Source organism: Mandrillus leucophaeus, unplaced genomic scaffold, assembly GCF_000951045.1.
Source record: "Mandrillus leucophaeus isolate KB7577 unplaced genomic scaffold, Mleu.le_1.0 Scaffold208, whole genome shotgun sequence".
Classification (NCBI taxonomy): Eukaryota; Metazoa; Chordata; class Mammalia; order Primates; family Cercopithecidae; genus Mandrillus; species Mandrillus leucophaeus.
In genome coordinates, this window is record NW_012102121.1 from 1871369 (window position 1) to 1890916 (window position 19548).

Consider the following 19548-nt stretch of genomic DNA (forward strand, 5'->3'; position numbering starts at 1 on the left):
AGGTGGGGAGGATCACGAGGTTAGGAGTTCGAGACCTGCCTGAACAACATGGTGAAACCCTGTCTCTACTAAAAATGCAAAAATTAGCCGGGCGTGGTGGTGCATCCCCATAATCCCAGCTACTCAGGAGGCTGAGGCAAGAGAATTGCTTGAACCCAGGAGGCAGAGGTTGCAGTGAGCTGAGATCGTGCCTTTGCTCTCCAGCCTGGGTGACAAAGTGAGACTCCGTATCAAAAAAAAAAAAAAAAATTATCGGTGATATTGACCATTTTCTCATATGTTCACTAGCTATTTGTGTTTCTTCTTTGGCTAATTTCCTCTTGCAAGCTATACACACTTTTTTTTTTCTTAATTGACTCATTCAATTTTTCATACTGATTTGTAGAATTCTTTGTATATTGGGAAAATTAACTTTTTCTTTTATATAGGTTACAAATATTTTCTTCCAGTTTATCTTTTCACTTTGTGTATGGGGTCTTTTGCCATCATCAAATCTGTCAACTATTTCCTTCATGGCTTCTGCATTTGGTGTTATGATTAGACAAGTTCTTTCCATCCCATAATTCAGAAAATATTCTTCTATATTCTCTTTTAATATTTTAGTATAACTTTTTGTGTTTGTGTATTCATCTGTTGGAATGGAAAATTATCTATATCATGGTCATCAGGATAATTGAATCTTTATATGATGATCATCACGTCGTTCTTAGAATTGAGAGAAGCCTCAGAGGTTACCCAGAGATCTGAGTCCTTTGTTGTAACTGTGAGTTTCTGGGGAAGGGCAAAAGGTTTCAATCTGACCTTTAAGGTTCTAAGGATTCATCCTAACTTTTCTCTTGATTTTTCCAGGAGAAAAGATGTCTTTGCCAAGGATGCCAGTGACTTTTCTTATAGACTTAAAACTGTTAAACCCAAGCCAAGCCTCTTCCTTCCTGGTTTCTCCAAACTTATCTCCTTCTGCTCTTCTACATATACCCTTTGCTCTACTTACTGATCCTGAACATTCCTGGAAATTTCTTGTATCCATGCCTTTGCCCAGACTACTTTGGACACCCTTCATTCTATCTGGCCTTTAAGGTCTAACTTAAATCTTCGATTTTCCATGAAGTCTCCCAATTTCTCAAGTGTACCTCTCCTCTCTACTCCTCAGGCATGGATTGTGCTACTTAGGGGACTCAGTTTATTTTATTTTATTTTATTTTTTGAGACAGAGTGTCGCTCTGTTGCCCAGGCTGGAGTGCAGTGGTGTGATCTCTGCAGACATGTGTGCAACCATGTCTGGATAATTTTTTACAATTTTAATTATTTTATTTTTAGACAGGGTCTCACTTTGCAGAGCAACCTCCACCTCCCAGGTTCAAGCGATTCTCCTGCCTCAGCCTCCCAAGTAGCTGGGACTACAGGTGTGTGCTACCACGCCCGGCTAATTTTTTGTATTTTTAGTAGAGACGGGGGTTTCACCGTGTTAGCCAGGATGGTCTCGATCTCCTGACCTCGTGATCTGCCCACCTCAGCCTCCCAAAGTGCTGGGATTACAGGCTTGATCCACCACACCCGGCCGGACTCAGTTTATTTTCTGTCAGGTGCCATAATTATCTGGACACCTATCTGCTTCCCTCACTGGGCTGCCTTGGGAGCATCTTTGCAGACTTGCGGTACCTGGCACATGGTGGGACTTAGTCAGTACTGGATGGCTAAATGAATGAAATATTGTAGAGGTGGTCATCTGTTTTTTCTGTCTCTGTTCTTAGACATTGCAAATGCCTGGTGTATAAAGGGAGGGAGAAAGAAGATGGAAAGAGGAAGGGTGCAGGTTGGTGCCCCTTTTTTTCCTGTATTGCTGTTAACAGGCCAGTAAGTATGATGTCCACTGTCTATGTGCACTGAGAGGGAAAGACATAGGGTAGGGGAAACAGAGGATTGGCGTCCTATTCAGCCTCTTCTGGCCCCAGGTGAGTCAACACTGGGATTCACACCTAGAAACTGACAAGTATGAATCACTCCTAGGAAGGTGAAGAGGTATTTGTTTTTCTAGGGAAATGCCCCCACTTCCTTTCCATTTCTTTCTTTCTTTTCTTTTCTTCTTTTTTGAGATGGAGTTTCGCTCTTGTTGCCCAGGCTGGAGTGCAATGGTGTGATCTCGGTTCACTGCAACCTCTGCCTCCAAGTTCAAGCAATTCTCCTGCCTCAGCCTCCCAAGTAGCAGGGATTACAGGCATGCGCCACCACGACCCGCTAAGTTTTTTGTATTTTTAGTAGAGACGGAATTTCCCCATATTGGCCAGGCTGGTCTTGTGGACTCTTGACCTTGTGATCCACCCACGTTGGCTTCCCAAAGTGCTGGGATTACAGGCATGAGCCATTGTGCCCACTCTCGACCATGTATATTTTCCATATCCTTTTCCTTGCTTTATACTTCTTAGGACGTCCTCATAATCTATTATCTTCCTCTAGAATGTAAGCTCTATGACAGCCCAGATTTTTTTTGTTTTGAGACGGAGTCTCGCTCTGTTGCCCAGGCTGGAGTGCAGTGGCACAATCTCAGCTCACTGCAACCTCCACCTCCCGGGTTCAAACAATTCTCCTGCCTCAGCCTCCCGAGTAGCTGAAATTACAGGCACCTGCCAAGACACCAGCTAATGTTTGTAGTCTTAGTAAACACAGGTTTTCATCATGTTGGCCAGGCTGATCTTGAACTCCTGACCTCAGGTGGTCCACCTGCCTCGGCCTCCCAAAGTGCTGGGATTACAGGAGTGAGCCACCGTGCCCGGCCTACATGGGTCTGTTTTGTATACTGCTATATCCCCAGTGCTTGGGACAGTGCCTGGTATACTCAATAATATTTGTTAAGTAAATGAATGAAAAGTCTATTTATTCAAGGAGTACCAATACACTACATACATGTACTTCTTACCTCTTTCCTGATTTCCAAGCCCACATTCCCTCTTTAAAATTTTGCCATCATCTTAATCTCAGCTTGCCTAGCTGAATTCATTATTATCTCTCTTAGCACTTCAGTAAATCTTAAGTCTTGTTTCTTCTAATGACAGACCCCAAACATGACTTATTCTTTTTCACTGTTTTTCCTTCTATATAGTAGGTCTCTAAATCTAGTTGAGTCTATCTCTTAATCTGGCTCCAGACTCCATCATCCCCTGCTTCTGCTTTAGTTCAGGTATGAATCTTTTACTTGATGCAGAAATCTACCATGCAGTCTTCAATCTATTTTATTCATTGCTACCATTTTGATTCTCATGCTGAAGAGCTTTGCTCAGCTCACTGCTCTCTCAACAAACGTGTGGCTGCCATTTACCTGTTGAACTAAGTAGGCAAAGAATCCGGAATTGGTGACTTACTGTTCTCTGCTCACTTTGACCCCCCTTTCTGCAATGCACACCTTTTCACTGTGAGTTAAAACTGCTGTATCCTTCAGAGTACAAATATTATCTTCTCTCTACTTAAGTTCCGAAGAAAAAATAGGGCTAGAGAAGTAGACATGGTAGTGTATACACACTTTATGCATCCAGAAAGTATAGAAATGTAAATCTTTCTTAGCCAGAAGTAACTTTTTTTCAAAACAATAAATGGACCTGTTATACCATTATCTCTCTCTCTCTTTTTTTTTTTTTTTAATTTTTTGAGAAAAAGTCTTGCTTTGTCACCTAGGCTGGAGTGCAGTGGTACAATCGTATTCACTGTAGCCTTGAACTCCTGAAATCCAGTGATCCTCTTGCTGGTGTCTCCTGAGTTAGGGAGCACTATAGGTGAGCAGCACCACCTAGGGCTAATTAAAAAAATTTTTTTTTTTTGTAGAGACGAGGCCTCCCTATGTTGCCCAGGCTGGTCTCGAACTTCTGGCCTCAAGCAATTCTCCTATCTTGGTCTCCCAACCTACTGGGATTACAGGCCTGAGCCATCACACCCATCCTACTCTCTGACTTTTAGTAGAGTTAACTTTTTTTTTTTGAGACGGAGTCTCACTCTGTCATCCAGGCTAGAGTGCAAGGGAGTGATCTCGGCTCACTGCCACCTCCGCCTCCCGGGTTCAAGCCATTCTCCTGCCTCAGCCTGCTGAGTAGCTGGGATTACAGGCACCTGCCACCAGGCCCGGCTAATTTTTTTTGTATTTTTAGTAGAGACGGGGTTTCACTATGTTGGCCAGGCTGGTCTCAAACTCCTGACCTCGTGATCCACCTGCCTCGGCCTCCCAAAGTGCTGGATTACAGGCATGAGCCACCACATCCGACATTATTTTTCTTTGAATTTAAATTTTATTTTTTTTGAGACAGTCTTGCTCTGTTGCCCAGGCTAGAGTGCAGTGGCATGATCATTGCTCACAGCTGCCTTCACCTCCCAGGCTGAGGCCATTTTCTCACCTCAGCCTCCTAACTAGCTGGGACCACAGATGTGTGCAACCATGTCTGGATAATTTTTTACAATTTTAATTATTTTATTTTTAGACAGGGTCTCGCTTTGCAGAGCCTAATAGCTGGCACTACAGTTGTGCACCACCATGCCCAACTTTTTTTTTTTTTGTTAGAGATGACGATTTACCACGTTGTTCAGGATGGTCTCAAACTCCTGAGCTCAAGCAATCTGACCATCTTGGCCTCCCAAAGTGCTGAGATTACAAGCGAGAGCCATCGTGCCTAGTCGTTTTATTTTATTTTATTGAGACAAGATCTTGCTCTGTCACCCATGTTTGGAGTACACTGGCACAATCCTGGCTCACTGTAGCCTCGACCTCTCAGGCTCAAGTGATCTCCTATCTCAGCCTCCTGAATAGTTGGAACCACAGGCACGTGCCACCATGCCCAGATAATTTTTTGAGTTTTTGTAGAGACAAGGTCTCACTATATTGCCCAGGCGCACCTAATTTTTACCAAACTTTTTGTAGAGACGGGGGTCTCATTATGTTGCTTAGATTGATCTTGAACTCCTGGACTCAAGATTCATCATATTCAATTAATAATTCTCTGTCTCCTAATTCCAGCAGACATAGAAAGACACAGAAGGCCAGCGCCATGGCTCACTCCTATAATCCCAGCAATTTGGGAGACTGCGAGGCTTGAGCCCAGAAGTTTACGATCAGCCTGGGTAACATGATGAGACCCCATCTCTCCATATATATACAATAATAAAAATTATCCAGGCATGGTGGCATGCGCCTGTAGTCCAAGCTACTCAGAAGGCTGAGGTGGGAGGATCACTTGAGCCCGACAGGTGGAGGTTGCAATGCGCCAATATCGCGCCACTGCACTCCAGCCTAGGCGACAGAACGAGACCCTGTTTCAAAAAAACAAAAAACACCACGAACAGAAACAACAACAACAACCCCCACAGAAGGTAGTGAAGGCTTGGGATTGGATTACCTGGTTTAAACCCATAGAATGTCAGAACTGAAGGAAGAGTCAGAGGTCAACTTTCTTTTTTTTTCTTTTGATACAGAGTCGCGCTCCGTTGCTCTCCTGGAATGCAGTGGCGCGATCACAGCTACCGCAGCCTCGACGTCCCAGGCTCAAGCTATCCTCCTGCCTTGGCCTCTCAAAGTGCTGGAATTACAGGCGTGAGCCACTGCGCACGGCCTAGAGGTCACCTTTCAACTTAGTCCTCAATACATGGGAAAAGTGAGGCCCAGAAGGCGTATGAGTTGTATCAGGTCGCTGACCCTGAACAGAAGCTAGACGTCTTAATTCACAAGTAGGACTCGCTGCTAACTCTTTGGGCATCCCTTCGCGATTCAAGGCTCTTGGGTTTCCCGCTTTGGCCGCCTCGCCAAATCCAAGTCTTACACTCTTAGTGACCCCCTCCTTTCCCCCTTGCCCTTAGGTCAGCAAGGTTTACTCATTCTAATTGCAATGCTCCAGGTTGCCGGAGTAGCTCCTCGCTAGAAGGGAGATTAGTTACGTCACCGTCGGCTCCTCCCATTGGTCCGGGCGTGTGGAGCGCGGCGCCATGACGTCAGACGCCCAAAGGGGTGGGGCGGTGAGGGGAAGGAGGAGGGAAGTAGGACTTCAACATGGCGGCTGCGGCACTGGCGGTGGCTACGGTGACGGCCTGGCCCGGAGCGGGCAGAGTTGGAGGTGGTGGCGTTCGCTCTCCGTAGGGGCCGTCGGGAGCTCAGCGGGGACCGAGCCTCGGAGGCCGGCCGGTGCCAGCACCTTTCGGCTTCTGGGACGGCGGCAGCAGCGGCATTCAGGTGAGAGGGGCCTCCCTCTGGGGGAGGGGGAAGAGGGGCGGAGTTGGGGGAGGGGGGCCGGTTCTGGGAGACTAGGAAACGGGCTGGGGGGCCGAGCGAGGTGAAAGGCGCCGGAGCTAGGAGGTGGGAGGGAAAAGTGGCCGGAGACCCGCGATTTGGGGAGGATTCTGGGAGAAGGGTCGGAGTGAGGGGACCGGAGTTGAAGGGGCGGAGGGTAAACGGGATGCGGGAAAATGAGTTCGGATTAAGGAGACTAATACCCTACTGGAAGACAGGCATAGTAGACTTATGTCGGGCTGGATTGAGAGCTCGGTGGGAACTAGAGGATGTCAGGGAGGGGAACCCAGGTTTTAGTAAAGAAGGTGAGTGGTGGGGAGTTTAGGGTGAGCTGGGAACGTGCGGTGTAGATTTAGTTCTCCCTGAGGCAGTGAGACTGGGGAGAAAGGGTGGAGACTAGACCAGAGTTGAGTGATTTTTGGGGATATCTTTGGCTTTGTCTGGTCTTCTCCAGGTATGTTTATCCGCCTTTTTTGTTTCTTGGGTGGAGGCTTACCTATACAGTCCACCTGGGCCTCAGGAACCGCCCCAGTCTTTCTTGTGGAACGTCAGGTTCATTTATTTGAGCTATATCAGTGATCTTTGACCTTTGTTGCCAACTGTGTTTCCAGACTAGCGTGTTAAAAGTGTGGTTGGGCATAAAAATACGTTTTATGTTAAACTGAAATAAAATATTGATACTTTTTTGTCACCATGCAGTGTTGCGAAACCAGATTTGGTAATTTGGTTAAGTATTACATATATTCTATTCTAACTTTACTCGTTAGTGCTTTGTCTTTTCAGTTATTAGCATTTCAGAATTTGATTAGATATGGTGGATGTTTTCCTTTTTAATTTTATCAGATTTGATGGTGGGGAAAAAGAAGATACTTAGTCTTTAGTGATAGTTCTTTCTAGTTAATGTCCCAACCTAGTTAAACTAAAAGTTTCCGTATTGGCCGGGCGCTGTGGCTCACGCCTGAAATCCCAGCACTTTGGGAGGCCTAGGCGGGCGGATCACGAGGTCAGGAGTTCAAGACCAGCCTGACCAACTTGATGAAACTCCGTCTCTCCTAAAAATACAAAAAGCCAGCCGGGCGTGGTGGCAGGCGCCTGTAATCCCAGCTACTCTGGTGGCCGAGGCAGGAGAATGGCTTGAACCTGGGAGGCGGAGGTTGCAGTGAGCAGAGATGGAGTCATTTGCACTCCAGCCTGGACAACAACGTGAGACTCCGACTCAAAAAAAAAAAAATTCCGTATTATGGCAAAGAATGTGAAATGTCTCAAGTCTTAAAATAATTACATTGTCCGCATTAACTTACTGTAAGTGATATTTTATTAAATTTTTGTTTCTAGTTCTATTCATTGTGTTTATTGAATACCTACTGTGTGTTGCATTAATAACAATCATTATTATTATGGAGATGTGAAACTTAATGTTTCTTTAGTCAGTGACCATCGCTGTCATTGCACAGCAGTTAACTTTGCTAACCTGCTAGGACCTCATTGGAAAAAAAACTTCTTTTTTGTTTGTTTCTTTTTATTGTTTTCCAGAGGGAGTCTCAGTCTGTTGCCCAGGCTGGAGTGCAGTGGCGCGATCTTGGCTCACTGCAACCTCTGCCTCCTGGGTTCAAGTGACTGTCTTGCTTCAGCCTCCCGAGTAGCTGAGCTTATAGACACTTGTCACTATGGCTGGCTAATTTTTGTATTTTAGTAGAGATGGGGTTTCACCATGTTGGTCAGGCTGGTCTCGAACTTCTGACCTCAAATGATCCTCCGGCCTTGGCCTCCCAAAGTGCTGGGATTACAGGCGCCTGGCCTGTGTGGTTTTTTTGTTTGTTTGTTTGTTTTAAAGAAGGCAAAGGAAAAAAAAATTAAACTCTGTAAATATAAAAACTTCTTCAATTTCTCTTTAGTTTAGTGTTTAAGACTGATTTCCTAATCATGGCATTTCTTCTGTGTATCTGAAAGATTTTTTCACTTTGATTTTGAAGAAGACTAACAGTATTCTGAAAAGATAACAATAGATCTGTAGACAAGTCTCATCAATGATTGTTAGTGTATTTTTTAATGAAAAAATTTTTTTTTGTAGAGTTGGGGTCTCCTTATGTTGCCCAGTCTGATTTTGAACTCCTGAGCTCAAATGATCCTCCTACCGCAGCCTCCCAAACTGCTGGGAGGCATGAGCTGCTAGTGCACGTATTTTTGACTGGCAAATGTCACATTATCTTGCATGTCTTTTAACTATGGTATTTAAGGATCCCTGATGTTTGTTTGTTTGTTTATTTATTTATTTATTTATTTTTTTGAGACTGAGCCTTGCACTGTTGCCCAGGCTGGAGTGCTGTGGCGTGATCTCAGCTCACTGCAACCTCTATTTCCCAGGTTCAAGCGATTCTCCTGCCTCTGCCTCCCAAGTAGCTGGGATTACAGGCAGCCACCACCACGCCCAGCTAATTTTTATAGTTTTAGTAGCGATGGGGTTTCACAACGTTGCCCAGGCTGGTCTCGAACTCCTGACCTCAAATGACCTACCCGCTTTGGCCTCCCAAAGTGCTGTGATTACAGGTGTGAGCCACCGCGCCCAGCTAGATCCCTGATGTTTAATTCAGTGTCCAAAATTTTTACCGAATATTTTCAGTATTATAATTGAAATATCATGAGCCCTGGGTGTAAATGCCAATATTACAAGTTTTTCCTGTTCTTTAATTATATTATTGAATGTATTGAGATTTTTCAAATGTAGATTAAGAGTAATCTTTTTTCTTACAGATTCATTAAAAATATTTATTAATCATCAATCAGGTGGGTTTTTTTTAGACAGTCTTTCTCAAGAAATGCAAAAGGTAATACAGAGTGCCTGAAAACATTAAATAAACTTTTTTTCTAACAATTAAAAAAAAAAACACCTCAAACTGAAAAGAAGCTTAGAAATCACCTGGGTTTAGTTTCCCACACAGAATGGGAATCTCTGCTTCTATACCAAAACAAATGAAAATCCATCCTCTTTTCCAGATTTCTAAGGAAACAATAGGATTTTTCAGAATTTATTTTTTCTGTTTTGAAACGGAGCTTCTTCGCTCTTGTTGTCCAGGTTGGAGTGCAATGGCGCCATCTCAGCTCACTGCAACTGCCACCTCCCAAGTTTAAGTGATTCTCCTGCCCCAGCCTCGTGAGTAGCTAGAATTACAGGCATGTGCCACCACGCGTGGCTAATTTTGTGTTTTTAGTAGAGACAGGGTTTCTCCATGTTGGTCAGGCTGGTCTTGGACTCCCCAACTCAGGTGATCCACCCGCTTTGGCCTCCCAGAGTGCTGGGATTACAGGTGTGAGATACTGCTCCCGGCCCAGAATTTCTTATAGGAAAAGTATGTTCAATTAGAAAAAAGAAGCAAGCAGAGTAGTGCTCTTCCAACATGTAACATACAGTGTCCTGTAACATTAGAAAATAACTTGAAGGTAACTAATATTTTCCTATGAATTGAGAGTAACAATTTCAGGTTTTAGAAATTTTAGTTGAAAGTGGCAAGATTCACAGAGGAAAGGATGCTGACACTAGGTATATACTAATGAGCCAGGATTGTTAAACACTTTTTTTCCTTTTTTTTTTTAGACAGAGTCTCGCTTTGTCGCCAGGCTGGAATGCAGTGACACAATCTCGGCTCACTGCAACCTCCACCTCCTGGGTTCAAGCGGTTCTCCTGCCTCAGCCTGCCAAGTAGCTGGGACTACAGACGGCGCACCACCGCGTCCGGCTAATTTTTGTATTTTTAGTAGAGACAGGGTTTCACCATGTTGGCCAGAATGGTCTTGATCTCTTGACCTCGTGATCCACCCGCCTCGGCCTCCCAAAGTGCTGGGAGTATAGGCCTGAGCCACTGCGCCCAGCCAATCCTTTTTTTTGAGATGAAGTCTCACTCTTATCCCCCAGGTTGGAGTGCAAAGGTGCGATCTCGGCTCACTGCAACCTCCACCTTCCGAGTTCAAGTGATTCTCCTGCATCAGCCTCCCTAGTAGCTGGGATTACAGGTGCCTGACACCATGTCTGGTTAATTTTTGTATTTTTAGTAGAGATGGGGTTTCACCATGTTGGCCAGGCTGGTCTTGAACTCCTGACCTCAGGTGATCTGCCCACCTCGGCCTCCCAAAGTGCTGGGATTACAGGCGTGAGCCACCACACCCGACCCTGTTAAATACTTGGCCAGGTGCAGTGGCTCATGCCTGTAGTCCCAGCACTTTGGAAATGCCAGGCGAGCGGATTGCTTGAGCCCAGAAGTTCAAGACCAGCCTGGACAACACAGTGAGACCCATCTCTACAAAAATTACAGAAAAATTAGCTGGGGTTGGTGGTTCATGCCTATAGTCCCAGCTACATGGGAGGTTGAGGTGGGAGGATCACCTGAGCTCAGGAGCTTGAGGCTACAGTGAGCCGAGATCATGCCCCTGCACTCCAGCCTGGGCAACAGAGCAAAACCCTACCTCAAAAGAAATAATCTTGGCCGGGCACTGTGAGTCATCCCTGTCATCTTGGCACTTCGGGAGGCCCAGGCGGGTGGATCACCTGAGGTCAGGATTTCGAGACCAGCCTGGCCAACATGGTGAAACCCCGTCTCTACTAAAAATACAAAATTAGCTGGGTGTGGTGGCAGGTGCCTGTAATCCCAGCTACTTGGGAGACTGAGGCAGGAGAATTGCTTGAACCTGGGAGGCGGAGGTTGCAGTGAGCCGAGATCATGCCGCTGCACTCCAGCCTGGGCGACAGAATGAGTCTCTGTCTCAAAAAAACAAAAAACAAAAAACCCAAAAACACTCAGTTCTCACACTTGAACTAGGTAGGTAGGTTGTGATGTGCGTGTTTTTTATGTACCGAGGAAACTGAGGATCACAGAGGTTGTGTAACTTAACTAAAGTTACAGCTAGGTAGAGTGAATTTGAACTGAAATCTGTCCAATCTCAATGCCTATGCTGCATTCTTTTATGCCATTTTGCCCCTCTTAGGTGGCCACTGGACCATTCCAATTCCTACAAGGTATAAGCACTAGTTTTAAAGTAATACCAGTGTGAACTGCTTGTTTTCATTGAAATAATAGTGTAACTGGAATGATAAATGGTTCATTAAAATTTTAGTCACATTATGTCATCAGTATTCTAAGAGGAAATGAATACCTGATTATTTTGTACTTCACAAAATAAACTGGATAAACTGGATAAATGGCTGAAAGTTTCTTTTTTATATTGCTGAGTCAGATTGAATCCGGTTCATTAAGGGCCAAAATTTGTATTTGGCAGTAATCCTCATGTGTTCTCAGAATGCTTGATTGGTCATTATCAGTTGCTTAATGCTTACCAAACACTTCCAGAGTTTGAGTCACTGAATTGGCTCATGGTATTTGTAAATCTTGTGGTTACTGAGTCAAGAACCAGCAGTGTGTGTTTTGGCTGCTTCACTTCCTCCCCAACACTTGATATTGTCAGACTTTAAATTAATTTTTTTTTTGTCTAATCTGGTGGGTTTGAAATTGTTTGAAATGGTGTTTTTTTATCAGCATTTCCTGAACCTGGTCATCTTTTCATATATATTCATTGGTCATTTGTGCTTCTGCGAAGTGTATATTCAATTTTGTTGCCTATATATTTTTTTTGGTTGTTTCTCTTTTTCTGATTCATTTTTAGGAGTTCTTTATATATTCTGGATACTAATTATTTGTTAATTTATAGGTTGCAAATATCCTTTCCCAATTTATGACTTGACTTTTCATCTCTTCATAGTCTTCTGGTGAGAAAAGCTCATAATTTTAGTGAACTGAATTTTTCAGTCTTTCATGGTTTGTGTGTGTGTGTGTGTTTTTGTTTTTTTTTTGAGACGGAGTTTTGCTGTTATTGCTCATGCCAGAGTGCAATGGCATGATCTTGGCTCACTGCAGCCTCCGCCTCTCGGGTTCAAGCAATTTTCCTGTCTCAGCCTCCCGAATAGCTGGGATTACAGGCACCCACCACCACGCCCAGCTAATTTCTGTATTTTTGGTAGAGACGGGGTTTCATCATATTGGTCAGGCTGGTCTTGAACTCCTGACCTCAGGTGATCCACCCGCCATGGCTTCCCAAAGTGCTGGGATTACAGGTGTGAGCCTCTGCGCCTGGCCGGTTTGTGCTTGTATCAAATTTGGGAAATCCTTCTTTGCTGCCAGGCATGCTGTTTTAATAAATACAGTAGTATACCTATCTATAATGTGGTGTCTCATCTGACGTTTAGTTCCAGTGTCTGCTTGATGACAAAAGCAGACTTCTTAAAAGTTGCTTTCTTGTTATCTTTGGAGTTGTAGGGCCACAGGGTTTTAAAAGGAGGCTGGATTGTGTTTTACATGTCGGTTTCATACATTGTCCAAAACTGAGACACCAACAGATTTATGAATGAGATGTGCATCTTATTAAATGTTAATGTGATTTGATAATGAGACCTTTCTTGTTTGGACAGTATTATATACAATTGATAGTGTGTCACTCAGTCTAAGCTGTTAGCACTTTCACTAAAATATATTCAAATTTTTTTTGATGTCTAGTTTTTACAGTATTGGGCTTTATCAAGAATAGTTGTGGATTGTGGAAGAGCTGATACGGAAACATCTTAGAAGAACATATTTTGCTTTTCTTTTTTTTTAAACTCTGTTCAGTTCCTTGGACTTGTGTGTCTCCTATCTTATCAAGAATAATTGTGGATTGTGGAAGAGTTGATATGGAAACATCTTAGAATAATGTTTTTTGCTTTTTTTTTTTTTTTTTTAAAAAAGAAACTGTCCAGTTCCTTGGACTTGTGTGTCTCCTACTTACCATTAAACCCTTATGACTTAAGTTATATGTATAAATACATATATACATCTTGGTGGCATTGATTTTTCTATGTTGTGTATTAAAGCTGCTAAAAAACATGTTTTCTTTTTTCCGTGAGAAGATTAGTGATTACTTTGACTTTAGAAATTGTTCTTCTAAGGAGTCAAATATTTGATCTGGGCAAGGATCACACTGAAATATAAAACATCTCCTGAGTAATCTGGGTTCACTTAAAAAAAAAAAAGAAAAGAAATATAAAACAACCACCAGATTAAAAATACACTACAAATACTGTTTAGTGATATATAGTATAGCTTTGACATTTATGAAAGGCATGCTCTTAGATCATTGGGAATCCTTACTTATGTAAATACCATAGTTTTAAGTGTCCCTCATGAAATACAGAAAAGTGTAACAGGAAATTTTTAGTTACTATTAGATTTGATGGGTAAATAGAACTGAGCAACAAAGTTAAACGATTTGAATGCTAATCTCAGTCTTTAGCTTTTTTTTTTTTTTTTTTTTTTTAAAGAAATAGGATCTTGCCCTGCTACCCAGGTTGGTCTTAAATGCCTGGCCTCAAGTGATTCTTGAGCTTCGGCCTCCCCAAGTGCTGGGATTACAGACATGAACCACCATGCCTGGCACTTTCAGCTACCTTTTAACTCCCTGCCTTTTTTGTTGTTACTACCACTGGCCTATTCCCAACCTCCGTTAATAACCTATTGGAGACTCAAGATTAGGCCATTTTGGGCCGGGTGTGGTGGCTCACACCTGTAATCCCAGCACTTTAGGAGGCTGAAACATGCGGACCACCTGAGGTCAGGAGTTTGAGACCAGCCTGGCCAACGTGGTGAAACCCTGTCTCTACTTAAAATACAAAAACTAGCTAGGCATGGTGGTGGATTCCTGTAATCTCAGCTACTCAGGAGGCTGAGGCAGGAGAATTGCTTGAAGCCGGGAGGTAGAGGTTCGGTGAGCCAAGATCGCACCGTTGCACTCCAGCCTGGGCGACAAGAGAGAAACTCCCTCTCCAAAAAAAAAAAATAATAATAATAAAAAAGATTAGGCTGGCTTTGCCTGTCTTTTGCTTTATCTCATCATCATGGTCTTGGTCCCAGGTGGGGTTTGCAGCCTTATTGGTAAAAATGGAATCTTCCTAATCCTAAAATCTTTCTATAGTTTGGGAGTGTTAACATTTCCTTCAGTAGTTTCACAGGGAAGGATATGGGCAGTAACTTCCCCATTTCTTTCTTCTAGTAGATTATTATATATATTTTTTTAAATTTTATTTTAAAGACAGAGTCTTGCTCTGTCGCCTAGCTTGGAGTGTGACATGATCTTGACTCATTGCAACCTCTGCCTCCAGGGTTCAAGTGATTCTCTCGGCCGATCATTGTGTCTTATAGCACACCTTATGAGAGAAGTGATCTGGCTCCATGGGTGGAATTCAAGGTCAAATGGTCAGCCAAATTAAAAATTACTGTTGGAGCAGACTTTAGGGGTAGTTTGTGAACTTTCAAAATTGGAAATATTTAATTATTATTATTATTATTATTTTTTGAGACGGAATTTTGCTCTTGTTGCCCAGGCTGGAGTGCAATGGTGCAATCTTGGCTCACTGCACCCTCCGCCTCCTGGGTTCAACAGTTCTCCTGCCTCAGCCTCCTGAGTAGCTGGGATTACAGGCATGCGCCACCATGCCCGGCTAATTTTGTATTTTTAATAGACACGGGGCTTCTCCGTGTTGGTCTGGCTGGACTTGAATTCCCGACCTCAGGTGATCCACCCACCTCAGCTCCCAAAGTGCTGGGATTACAGACATGAACCACTGTGCCTGGCCAGAAATATTTCATTTTTTCATCAAAGGTTTACTGTATTTGTGAGATATTCTAGCAAAAGGAAACAAACTTAACAACTTTTGTTTTCTGAAAATACTTTTGCAAAAATAGGAGGGAGAGGATCAGGAAAAATTACTAGCGGGTACTGGGCTTAATACCTGGGTGATGAAATAATCTGTACAAGAAACCCCCATGACACAAGTTTACCGATATAACAAACCTTCACATGTACGCCTGAACTTAAAAGTTAAAAAAACTTTATATTAAAATCTTAAACAAAAATCATGGAAGGTCTTTAATTGTTTATGTCCTGTCCTATCCGTTTTCTTAAAGAAGAAATATTAGCTAGTTCTTGTAATTTATTTGTTTATTTATTTTTTGAGACGGAGTCTCGCTCTGTCACCCAGGCTGGAGTACAGTTGTGCGGTCTCGGCTCACTGCAACCTCTGCCTCCCAGGTTCAAGCGATTCTCCTGCCTCAGCCTCCTGAGTAGCTGGGATTACAGGCCCTCACCACCAAGCCTGGCTAATTTTTTTGTATTTTTAGTGGAGATGGGTTTCACCATGTTGGCCAGGCTGGTCTCGAACTCCTCATCTCAGGGGATCCACCTTCCTCATCCTCCCAAAGTGCTGGGATTACAGACTTGAGCCACCATGCCCTGCAGTTCTTGTAATTTAATAGTGAATCTTTTTTCCTTTCTTTCTTTTCTTTTTTTCTTTTTTTTTTTTTTTGAGACAGGGTCTTGCTGTGTTGCCCAGGCTGGAGTACAGTGATGCAGTCACAGCTCACTGCACCCTTGACTTCCCGGGTTCAGATGATTCTCCCACCTTAGCCTCCCGAGTAGTTGGGACTGCGGCCTCATGCCACCATGCCTGGCTCTTTTTTAAATTTATTTTTTAAATTTTTCGTAGAGATGGGGTTTCATCATGTTGCACAGGCTAGTCTCCAACTCCTAAATTCAAGTGATCCACCTGCCTCAGCCTCCCAAAGTGTTGGGATTACAGGCATGAGTCACAGTGCCCAGCCTGCTTTGGATATATTATTGGCATTATATTTAGTGGAAGAGTATATATATTAGGGTAATGGAGATTTATTTCATTTAGTAGTGTAAGAAATTATGTTTAGGTGCAGTTCTAATTTGAGACATTCTATATCTGCCCTGTCTGATATGTCTCCAACATTGACAATGGAGATATAAAATATTTCCATCAGTGTAGAAAGTTCTGTTGGACAGCACTGTTTTAGATCAGTGATTCTCAAAGTTTTAGTGTGTGTATGGATAACCTGGATGTATTATTAAAATGTAAATTCTGAGTCAGTAGCTCTGGTGTGGGCTTGAGAGTATATTTATTTATTATTCTCAGTATGTTCACTGGTCTGAAATTTCTGGCCTCAAGCAGCCCTCCCACTGTGGCCTCCTAAAGCACCAGGATTGTGGGTGTGATTCACTGTGCCTGGCCTGTGTAAACTTTTAAAATAGTGTCTTTAGCCATGAGAGATTATATTGTAATGGCAGAACTCTGGACAGTGAGTTGAAAGATCGAAAGCTGTAGTTTACTTTTTCCACCATCTTGAAGCTTTTAGAGGCCTGTTGGGAATAGGAATTCTAAAAGGCAAATGTGTCTGGAAGGCTGTGGTCCAAGGCCATTTTTTGTTTGCTAAAAGTCTCCAGAATCAAAGAGAGCACATAACTGTTTTTAAATTCAAGGTGTTTATGCCTGAGATGAAACTGAATTCTATTTGGGCAAGAGATTTGTGCTTATGTATACAAGGCAAAGAACAACACAGTGACTCCTGGTGGCAAACCAAACAAAACCAGAGTAATCTGTGGAAAGGTAATTTGCACCCGTGGAAACAGACATGGTCCGTGCCAAATTCCAAAGGAATCTTCCTGCTAAGACCATTGGACACAGAATTCACATGATGTTGTACCCCTCAAGGATTTAAACTAATGAAAAGTAAAAGTGGATTTGCGAACAAAAAAAGTCCTAGTTCAGCTTTCCTATTTAAAAACCAACCTCTCTCAGCCTTGGACTTTTTTTTTTATTTTAATTTTTTTTAATTAAAAAATTTTTTTTTAGTGATGGGGTTTTGCTGTGTTGCCCAGGTTAGTCTCTAATTCCTGACCTCAAGGGATCCTCCCACCATGGCCTCCTAAAGTGCTGGGATTACAGGCATGAGCCACGGTCCCTGGCCTGTATAAACTTTTTAAATAGTGTGTTTTGCTATGAGAGCTTGTATTGTAATGGCAGAACTGTGGACAATGAGTTGAAAGATCTAAAGTTCAGGCCAGGCGTGGTAGCTCACGCCTGTAATCCCAGCACTTTGAAGGCTGAGGCGGGCAGATCATGAGGTCAGGAGTGTGAGACCAGCCTGACCAACATGGTGAAACCCCGTCTCTACTAAAAATACAAAAATTAGCCAGGTGTGGTGGCACATGCCTGTAATCCCAGCTACTCAGGAGGCTGAGGCAGGAGAATCACTTGAACCCAGGAGGTGGAGGTTGCAGTGAGCTGAGGTCAGGCCACTGCACTCCATCCTGGGTGATAGAACAAGACTCCATCTCAAAAAAAAAAAAAAAAAATCTGAAGTTCTAGTTCATCTTTCCAATTTAAAAACCAACCTCTCTCAGCCTTGAACTCTTCTTTTATTTTTCAATTTTCTTTAGAGGTGGGGGTCTTGCTATGTTGCCCAGTTTGGTCTCAAACTCCTGGCCTCAAGCGATCATCCCACCTTGGCTTCCCAAAGTGCTGGGATTATAGGCATGAGCCACTAAGCCTGGCTAATGTATTTTTTTTAAATCACAAGTTCATAATGATGTTTATTATTTGTTTAACTTTTAGCCCCTGCAAATGAATATATTTGTAATTTAGATTTTAGAATTATAGGACTTTAAATATTTTGCCTTTCCTCTTTTATATAAAAATATTAGTTCTTTACAACTATAATTACTTATTTTCTATATTGAACTCATGTAAAAAGGGTTTTAAAATAGTAATACTGCCATTATAGCTAATAAGTACAATCTAAAATCTTTGCTGTTCTTTATGTTCTTAAAATAGTGTGTAAGAGAGGGCCAGGCGCAGTGGCCCACATCTGTAATTCCCAGAACTTTGGGAGGCGAGGCAGGCAGATCACTTGAGGTCAGGAGTTTGAGAACAGCCTGGCCAATATGGCAAAACCCCATCTCTCTACTAAAAATACAAAAAATTAGCCAGGCATGTTGGTATGCACCTGTAATCCCAGTTACTCAGGAGGCTGAGACAGGAGGATCGCTTGAACCCAGGAGGTGGAGGTTGCAGTGAGCTGAGGTCACGCCACCGTGCTCCAGCCTGGGTGACAGAGTAAGACTCTGTCTCAAAAAATAAAATAATAAAATAAAAATATTGTGTAGGGGAAACTCTCAGACCACATTCTTCCTCCACTCTCACACCACCACAACAATAATCAACATAGAACACATCTGTGACTAAAAGTGTGGGGGTTTTTCCCCTGTGCACCAAGCAGTGGACACCAGCTGGGTGTTCTCCAATTCAATTCAGGTTGGGGGCTCAGTCTTCAAGACTGCCCGCACACCCCTGGACACCAGTTTCCTGTCTGGGGCCCTGGATGTTATGACCCGCTGTCTTCATGTTGGTGTTCCCACAATCTCCTCTTTGGGTTTAGTTAATTTGCTGGAGCATCTCACAGAACTCAGGGAAACACTGAAATTTATTTGTTTATTCTGAAGGATCTTACAAAGGATATCGATGAAGGGAAGCATAGAGCAAGGTATGGGGGAAGAGGTGTGGAGCTTCTCTACCCTTCTTGGGTGCCACCATCCAGGAACCTCCAGGTGTTCAGCTCTCCAGAAGCTCTCTGAACCCAGTCCTCTTGGGCTTTTGTAGAAGCTTCATGATGTCAGCATGCCTTCTCTCAGGGTGTAGGGCAGTCCCCTCGCTGGGGTGGGTGTTAAGACCCGCAGTGAGAAAGGTGAGGAGATATTATAGTCCTTTCTTGGGGCAGGTGAAAGTAGGGCAGAGGAAGAGGTTTTGTTTCCTGAGACCTGCCCCTGAGACCTAACACACCCAATATTCTATCAGAAGACTGTAACTAGGGCTGTGGGAATTATGAACCAGGAACAGTGGATGAAAACCAATATATGTCATAACACTGCAAATATATTTTACCGATGTATACACTTAGAGTACTGAGTTCTAAAGTCACTTCAAATAATTATATCCTCTGGTCATTTTACTAATTTTATGTACAGTTAGGTTTATTTGTTTCATTTTTTATTCATTTTGAGGGCTAAAAATTATATTGCTAAGAATATGTAATAACTGTTTTGAGAAGTTAGAATACAGAGATGTATAAAAAGAAAATAGCCGGGCGCGGTGGCTCAAGCCTGTAATCCTAGCACTTTGGGAGGCCGAGACGGGCGGATCACGAGGTCAGGAGATCGAGATCATCCTGGGTAACATCGTGAAACCCCATCTCTACTAAAAAAATACAAAAAAACTAGCCGGGCGTGGTGGCAGGCGCCTGTAGTCCCAGCTACTCAGGAGGCTGAGGCAGGAGAATGACGTGAACCCGGGAGGTGGAGACTCCGTCTCAAAAAAAAAAACAAAAAAACAAAAAAACTTTTTTTTTTTTTTTTTTTTT

General features: G+C 43.1%; 1 protein-coding gene across 5 annotated transcripts in view; it reads left to right on the forward strand.

Moving 5' to 3' along the window:
- The first annotated feature begins 5963 nt into the window (after nucleotides 1-5963).
- UBAP1 (ubiquitin associated protein 1) overlaps nucleotides 5964-19548 on the forward strand; it is a 78450-nt gene continuing 64865 nt past the window's right edge. For 4 of the 5 annotated variants that reach the window (XM_011980037.1, XM_011980038.1, XM_011980036.1 and 1 more), the window contains exon 1: nucleotides 5964-6199. The gene's annotated coding sequence lies outside the window, so the exon portion shown is untranslated. The remainder of the gene's footprint in view (nucleotides 6200-19548) is intronic. The other variant, XM_011980039.1, reaches the window with a different exon arrangement.